The following is a 9,094-nucleotide window of genomic DNA, read 5'->3' as shown; positions in this document are numbered from 1 at the left end:
TGTGGAAAAAAAAACCTACTATATCTATTCACTTTATAGATATATGGTATAACAGCAAGGTCTTGATTAGAGTGTTGTTATGAGTACTTTTGTAGAGAAGTTAAAAATATAATAACTGGTAAGGCGATATAGGCACGCTTGACAAACTTTCGCGGTATCTGGAATTAAATATTTCACTTACACTGGAAAAGTATCTTTCCACAGTGAAAATCACCATAATATGGGTGTGCTAGCTCGTCTATGATGCTCTTCTTATCAATAATAAAACAATGATATACATGTGAATGAATACCTTTTGTTATGGAACTGAGGAACTGGTTGGAAAACGAATACCACTTTGTTTTACTGTTTTCGAAAGTTTAAACCTTTGAGTGCTGTAATTTTTCCCACTAAAATTTCAGTGCAACGTTTTACCAATTTTTATGAATTTTTCTGTATTCTTTTTTGATAATTTTGGATCAAATGGACACCACATTTCATTTGCTACAGTTTTTCACCAAAATTTTGGCAAAAATCTGAAAAACAAATTGACTGGGCACTTTTTATAAAGGTGACAAAAATAAGACTTTGGCGCTCAATGGTTAAAGGAGCAGTTTCTAGAAAGGTTCAAGTCCTTTTGTCAGTTTTTCATAAGAACTCTATTAGGACACCTGTGTCAGTATTCCGAGGTCAACCGACAGCTGCCAGCACCTTCGAAGTCATCATTTTTCCACTATGTCTCTATGAGCTGTGACCCCAAGGTTTGCCTGTTGAATCACGAACCATGACTCCATGGAGTCCACTCGACTACAGATTTACTCGATTTTTATGATTGCGCTCCCAGTCTAAGGAAAGAATGGGTTTCTATGACAGGAAATGAAGTTTCACGCCGACCGTGGTAGGATTTTAGTTTGCATCGGTTCGGTTTAGTCAGAAATTGTAACTTGACTGTTTGCGCCTAAACTTTTTAAGTATATATCCTGCTGAATGGCGTGTTTAGATTAGTTTTTCGAAACCGATTTGATTGCACGCGACACAGTTTGTGCGTTACTGAATTCGGGCAAAGCTACCTACCTCACGGTCAAATCTTGTCCTGTAAATGCATGGTTGAAATTGACACTGATGTTTACAAAATGATGGTGAAAAGCAAACCTGGGCTGCCAAATTTCGAATAAGTTTGATGAAATAGGAGAGACACACGAGAAACTAGTACTGCTGCAACTGATTTTTTTTAAATTCACCGATTTTGAACCAATTCTAACTACAGACGTGAGATAGTTCATTGTTCTAGTTGTGTATCGATGAGTTTTAGGCGTCAAAACGTCCGGTTTGGCAATCTTGTGACATCCGGACAAAAAGGTTCTTGACTGACTCAAGTATCAAGGTCTGACCAAACACAATCGTTTCTCTGAGTGAGTCATGACCTATGAGCGCTTCTGATTAGTGACCTTGTATTGTCTGCTCAGCAGGCAAGATGAAAACGTAAAAGTTAACTAAGCTGTGTTCCACGTTATATTGCAAAGTTATATTTGAAAGACAGAATGACAATACTGTGAGAATGTTTGAGCTATATATTGTTTCATTTATTGATCACAAGTTGTTTATGGCGCTGTACATTACGCAAATACAGTAACTTTACAACCGACTTCAGCGATCAGGAAGAAATTCGTATCGTCGCTAACAACATCATACCAACGATTTTGAAAAGTATTACACCCCTCTGCAAGATTTGTCTTAGACTAGATAATGAGCAAGTAACGGTAATTAGAATAACTATAACGACAGACGATATGCACAGCTGTGAAATTCACTGATACCCCAACTCCTCCATCTGACTGTGGTAATGAGCTTGTTTAAACCTGGCATAGTTTCAAAAAAAAAGAACAATATCATATCTGGGAATAGCATTTAATTTCCGTGTATTTCGTGAACCCGACAAGTGCATCAGATTAGTGCGCCACCAGTTTTGGCAAAGTTCCTCGAGTTCCTGGCATGATCCAACCACGTGCTGATATATAGTTAATGTAATTATGCGCTCGGCTTGTGTTTCACTTTGAACTTCAGAGTTTGTCCCAATGCGAAACCAAGTCGACAATATATAAAGGAACAAAAAACTAAAGAATAAAAGATTCAAACTACTCATCGACAGAAGTTGAGTTAAAAGGCGTTGTGACACAAAAACAATAGGTGGCGTTCATTAATATTCTTTTGGACATGAACTCTGGTTTAATAGAGCGAATTGAAGGAGCCCAGACAATTCTTACTAACTCTCAAGAGTACGGCGGAGGTGACGTATTCGTGCCTGCCGTCTCAAGTTCGTATGGGGGCAGTATAACGGGTCGAGAGCAAGTCACAAACATTTCACGGCCCTGCAAGCTGTTGATGTCACGCGAAGTTGTGGCCGATTGTTGGATGTCTTGGGTGTTAGAAACTATGTCCCGGTAGCAGTGACAAACGAAGGGTTGCATTTGTCGATATAAATGACTATTGTACGGTATTCTATCATTCCCGTACATTCTTTTGCAGGCAAGTTGATTGTCGTGTATTGTTGCTGTAAAATAAAAAAAAAACGAACAATTTAAGCAAAAAACCTTAAACCTTCGTCATAATTGTATTACACGAACCGTACTTGAATCAATCAATGCATGCAAGTATGTATGTGTTCTATGTATGTATGTATGTATGTATGTATGTATGTATGTATGTATGTATGTATGTATGTATGTATGTATGTATGTATGTATGTATGTATGTATGTATGTATGTATGTATGTATGTATGTATGTATGTATGTATGTATGTATGTATGTATTTATGTATGTATGTATGTATGTATGTATGTATGTATGCATCTGTGTCTCCGCTCCCGAGCTGGCTGGATCTCTATCTATCTACATATCTATCTGTGCATCTGTGTTTCTACGTATCTGTAACTTTGTACCAATTTAAATATCCCTGTCTGTGTCGATCGACCCATCTAAATTTCTCTCTCTCTCTCTCTCTCTCCCCCCTCTCTCTCTCTCTCTCTCTCTCTCTCTCTCTCTCTCTCTCTCTCTCTCTCTCTCTCTCTCTCAGACACACACAGAGTACAGTGGTGATATCAGAAATCTACATACCATTTACTTGCATTTCACTCGCCCTCCTCCGTGTTCGATTGTAGACAACCGCCAGGAGTGTATAAATAGCTAGCAATGTCAATAGAAATACCATTTTCACGGCAAAGTCATCGAAGCTGAGTGTGGCTGGGCTGTCCTTCGCAGAATGTGCTCCGTTATTATCTGTTAGGATTTCACAAAGCAACATAGTGTCATATGTATGACAATGTTTACTCTTGAATACGCCATATGTTCATCGCTCAATGCCAATATCCTTGTTCAAACAAATTACAAACTGAGAGAGTGTGGGTGTAAAGAAAGCTTGCATCATTTTTCTACACTATATGTTATCGTGTCGACTTTAGAGACTGAAGTTATCCACTTTTGAATTAAAGTTTGATAACCATGATAAGGCATTGGATATACGCATGTGATTATCAGTGGTAAAGATAGTAGAGTATTCCACTCTATGCAACAGGGACGGAAAGGTCATCATGACAGAAAGATAAGTTAATTTCGTGTTTGCATCACAGGTAATAATATGCAGACATGTCTTTTCAGCCGTTACCTGATGAGCACACTTACGTGCATCACTTAAGGTCATGTTCAGCTTTTCACATTCCGTTGACCTTGCGAGGGTCACCAGTGCAGCGGCCTTGATCAAGGCGATCCATAAACTTTTCATATTTCACGGTTGATAACTCTTGTCAAGGCATCCAACCTCGGAGAAGTCTCAACGCTGTCTTCTTCACAATACGTTGTGATGGATTTTCCAAAGTCCTATATTATCGAAATGACACTGCATTTACATTAAATTATATTCATAAAGATGTTAATACTGCAATAACTGAGAAGTCACGTGACAAGGTAATAGTCTTTGAAATTGTATGTATCACTTTACCAAATCTCCTGTTTTCATCCTCCTTCAGTTTTTAAAATTACTTATTTGAACATTTCACATAACAGCTAACAAGAAGTAGCGAGTACAATTTGGGCATACATACTATCGATTCGGAAGTACCTGTATCTCGATGACCTCTCGCTAGCAATAACCCTAGACTATGGGAGAAATAATCCAACCATCCAATGGCATCCATTCATCAATCAACCCATACACACATAAGTAAACACAAACAGACAGACAAGCAGACAGACAGACAGACAAACAAACAAACAAACTAAAGGAGAGGCAGACAAAATGAGAGATAGACAAAAAGACAGACTAGACGAGCATCTCTCCGTCTCCCTCCCCTCTCTCTCAGAAAAAAACGGTCGCTTCAACTCTCTGACCAAAGCTTTTTTATACGTTTTTATCGGTAAATGTGGGTTGATACCCCATCCCTTCAAAAAAAGAATAGGCCTATATAATTCCGTCTTTATTTTAAATCAAACATTTCTTCAGATCAACTACAACTTCTTGAAAAGTACATGTAAAATGTGTAAGAGTGTTGATGGATGGTTTTGATATTGGATTAGTTTGATTCGATATAATTTGTTTGTTTCTTCATCACTCCAATAATTCGTTCAACTCTACAGGGGTTGACTGATTCATCTAGCTTCTCGATTGCTCATGAACTTCACTTCATAGGCGTTAGAATTAAGAGGAAGATTTATGATATATTTTCCAGCACAAAGAAACTACACGAAATACACCCCCCCCCCCCACGAAATTGAGAGAGTGTAGCTTGAAATAAAAATAGTGGTTTACAGTAACGTTGCATAAATCAAGAGAATTTAAAAAATACGACCTGCTCTACCGCAGCACTGGATCAGAAAGGGGAAAGACCTTTCTTTGTTCAGCGATGGTTATGGGGGATATTTGGTGTGTCCAGCTGATGGAACAACCTCAATTCACGGTCATTCAAGATTACTTACAGGTATAAATATCAACTTTTTCATTATGGACTGTTGATATTACACACCGCGGCAATATAATATGGTGTGCATCGATCACGCTTGCTTGTAAGTGTTTAATATTCACGTCCAAATGCATAACACAATAATACGGTAATGTAGTTAATGATATGATGAAGCTTTGCCGCCACAGCTATAGTTCTTTTACCGGTTCCATGATGCAGTGCGCGCTAGGATATTGAAAACGTACATTACTCTTTGAACGTTTTTAACCGTAGGGTATGTTCCTCGTAGAACACTGGCTGGTTACACCCAGACATATGTTTTCTTCGCCGACGGATAAAAAGTACACGAGCCATTTTTTTGGCATTGCAAATTTGTATCATTTCTGTATAACAATCCGATGTACAAAACAAGATCAGTATGTTTTTGTTGTTTGTAGTGTGTATACGGTGTTTGGTACAACCACCGCAATGCATTGTGGGATAACCGGGAAAAGGTCTACGGAATGCACCCCGTGTGTAGATATTCGAACTCTCGGATTTTCACAACGCTTTGTTGATATGCTTTTTGTGTGCACCAATTTTGAAGAATTCGGAGTAAATTATTCTGGTTTGCGCTTATTTGAAAATCAAAAAATTAAATTGCACTGAGGAGTTCACTAGGGTGGCGGCCATTTTGAATTTCAAATAATAGAATTCAACGTTTTAGGACTTTTTTTCTAGTAGTAAAAATTACACTGTAGCCTAACTCAATTTCTATTCTTGATTTTGAATGCGTATGGTTTAAATTTTCCAGTCTTCGCGGCAAGTTTGAGCCAAAATTTAAATGTTTAAGTCTCGACGCACGTATTACCGCCATAGAGGATCCGTGCGCATTGGTGTATACATTGTAGTGACGTAATAGTTTCGCACGGTCATATTCGTTATCAGACTGAACGCAGTGATAAGCGTCAGAAATAAACGAGCCTGGCCAAAGCAAAAATAACCAACATAACTAAAAACATGCATTTTCTTCGGCATTGCTTCATGAAAAAAGGCTGAATTGTCCGAAGTCTTTCGGTTCTCTCGAGCCTATGGAGAAAATATAAAATTTTGTGAAATGTCTAATTTTCTCTTTTGATTTTGCACGATTTGCTAGAAACATTATCTCGCCTACGTTGAGACTCAGTATGGAGAGTACAGCCATTCTGTTCCCTTGAAATTTACACATTTTACTAATGGCGTTTTCAATACAGCCATATTGGACCCCTCATGAGAAGTCGTTTTTTCAACGAGACTACGATCCACGCTGCCTGTGAATTTACGTTCTTTGGGCATGCATATGAGTACAGTATGGAGGAAGTCTTAACAACAAATTTAAAGAAATCTTAATGACAAAATAAAAAGACGCTCAGTCAAACCTTCTACCCATGAAACAATGTGAAATACGGGATACACCAAAACACCTACCTGCTTCACTTTCTCGACGATCTTCATTGGGAGAAGAGAGTTATCAACGATACCACTCCTTATACGGCATCATGATCAGACAAAAAGGGGTGTACGGGAATTTGTGACTTGATCACACACTGCTTTCGTCTGTCTCGGAATGACGTCAGCGCATAATCAATATTGATCGAAGTCTGTTTAGATCTAACCACCGATTGGTCGCTAAATAGGTAGCAAGGTAACAATATTTTACACTTAACATTACTTAACTGGCGTGTTTGTTGAAATCATAAACTATCCGGACGATATGAATTCAAAAATCTTCCTGTATAATGGCAAAGTGTAGCAATATTATAACATTACTTTGGTGGTATGCTTTGAATGGCGCTGTTAGACGTGCTCATCCAATGACGCTGTGGCCAGCTGTGGACCAGCAGATTTAAGAATCGACAAATTTTGCGATTCGAGAACATTTTCAAATTAGCATATCCATAATTTGTCCTTCGCTCTGTATTTGCACACAGCGCAAATGATATTTGTTGTACCAATCATCATACATCCTGCCCCGTACAGCTATCTCATTCTGACGGACGGTAAATTCTGTTTTTAGAAGCCTTACGATAAAACTAAACAAAAAGGGGTCCCATTTCAGGGTGTTTTGCTGGTATAGACGTGATATTCAGGGAACGAAAATCAAGAGTCGGCAAAATTGGGTCACTCTGAACTGAGAATCGTAAAGTTACACATTTGACAAAACACCCGCCGGCAAATTACAACTTCTATACACAAATAATGATAATTTCCGTTTCATATATCCTATGACCTCATTAGTAAGGGTACAATCACCGTACACCTTATCGTGACTGGTTGTAAAATTTTATATTTATCATGATTGCACGGTGATGGCCTAGCTAGAGCACCCAGTCCCGCGCGCTCAATGGCGCGTATCCTCTTCTTTGTCCCGAGACCGCGTTCGTAATGAGTTTTACGCGCCTCTAAACAGAATATTTGACTTTTGCTCAAATTGTCTTCATCGATCTTTTATTAATTATTTAATTATTCTCTTTCATGATGAAGAATACAAGATCAGGCCTTACAGGGTAAAGCATAAGATAATAGAAACATGTGAGCTAAAAAGTGCATAATTTTGAAATTCAAATGGCAGACATACTGTACCCTGGTTTAATGGATTTAAAGAAAATATCTCAGTTTCGACTTTACCTAAAAGATGGTGACAATTTCAGTCGCTCTTCAATCTTTAAAATAAGTCGAACCAAGCAGCATATCAGGAAAGTATTGAACAAACTTAAATGTCTGAAGAAACTGTCCCCGGGGCGCATTCTTACTAGAAAGCATCATGGGAACACCCTCGGCAAAGTTCGGTGAACAACCAAATCCGAGACCGAGGAGTCAGCCCACGGGACCTTTTCCTGGATGTCAACTGAGCAAAGGAATGAAATTTCCAAGCCTGTTCATAAGGAATATTTGCTATTCGCCTGTAATTAGTCACCTGCCAGCCGAGAAACACTCTTTTCGTAATAAAAGTTTTCCTTGGCCCGTTTTCATCTGCCTGTCGATTAAAACCTTATATTAAGGTGGTATGCGCCTGGAAAATAAAATCCTTAAAATTTCACTCAAACTTTACTCCCGGACCGATACTTTAACCATTCTCTTACCAAATCAAGATTAACATCTCTGGCCACCGTGCATAGCGTACTCGAGAAACAAATTAACCAAATATTTACCGATATGGCCGCCATCCATGTGTTAACTCCGTAGGAAAAATAACATATTCGATTTTCGAATAACTATAGTATACGACGGTGAATTTTTTTCTCAGTCCAAGAGCTTGAAAATGAGAAACACCCAGCAGTGGTAGGTTAGTAACAAGTTGAGAATCCAAATATATGTCTCCGAGGCGTTTTATATGCAAAACGCAACGGTTCCGATCCAAAGCAGGTGCATGATCAAACTCTGTCTATTCCTGAGGTCGGTGCACTTCCTACCCGAGAAAGATAAGAATTGCACCGCTGATATTGGTTGTTACGCACGATCATGTCAGAAAATAGAATGCGTGCTACAATAAAAAGTAAACATACGACAATATTAATAATTAGGAGAAGGTAGTGTCCTTTTAATAAAACGAGGTCAAGGGTCAGAGAGCACTCGCACACAGAATTATAGATATATACCTAGCGATGCAGCAGTTACAGAATGTGCCTCCAACGGATCCTTATCAGTCTCCGTTACAGATTGTTTTAGTAACCTTTGTAAGGGACCAACCATGAAGACATTTTCAGAGCTGTGCATTCATAGGTGGGCATCAGACCTGTCGGTACATGATCATTTGATGTCTATTCGCCTGAGTATTCATTACTATTCATAAAATATGTATAACGTGACTGTACAACTAGAGCTGTTGTATTCATTGTTGAATTTCGGGAGCCGTAACAGCGTCTACAAATTAACAAGGTTATGTAAAACTCCAACGAAATTACGGCCATTACAATACAACTTGGCGGATCGCCATATATCTGTATGCACCGAAACCCGACCTGTTAAATACCCAGTACCTACGAAATCTCAGAAAACTGTGAGTTACAAGGATTAGGAAGGTAGAAGGAACTGTTCATATGTTTCGAGTTATTTTGATCACAGAGCAAAGAGCAAACGACAAAATTTATCAGCTTCATTTTGTTTGTTTGTTGTTTGTTTGTTTGTTTGTTTTTTGTTTGT

General features: G+C 38.5%; 1 long non-coding RNA gene across 1 annotated transcript; it reads right to left on the bottom strand.

Annotated features, from left to right (window-relative positions):
* Positions 1-2,182: 2,182 nt before the first annotated feature.
* Positions 2,183-6,466, bottom strand: LOC139138286 (uncharacterized). The gene is made up of 4 exons (XR_011553572.1): positions 6,380-6,466; positions 3,660-3,854; positions 3,096-3,257; positions 2,183-2,530 (listed from the first exon to the last, which is right to left on the bottom strand). It is a non-coding gene; the product is annotated as an uncharacterized lncRNA (long non-coding RNA).
* Positions 6,467-9,094: the final 2,628 nt, after the last annotated feature.

The sequence above is a fragment of the Ptychodera flava genome, chromosome 1, assembly GCF_041260155.1.
Source record: "Ptychodera flava strain L36383 chromosome 1, AS_Pfla_20210202, whole genome shotgun sequence".
NCBI lineage: Eukaryota > Metazoa > Hemichordata > Enteropneusta > Ptychoderidae > Ptychodera > Ptychodera flava.
Note: the sequence above shows the minus strand (reverse complement) of the source record. Positions and strands in the feature narration are given on the sequence as shown.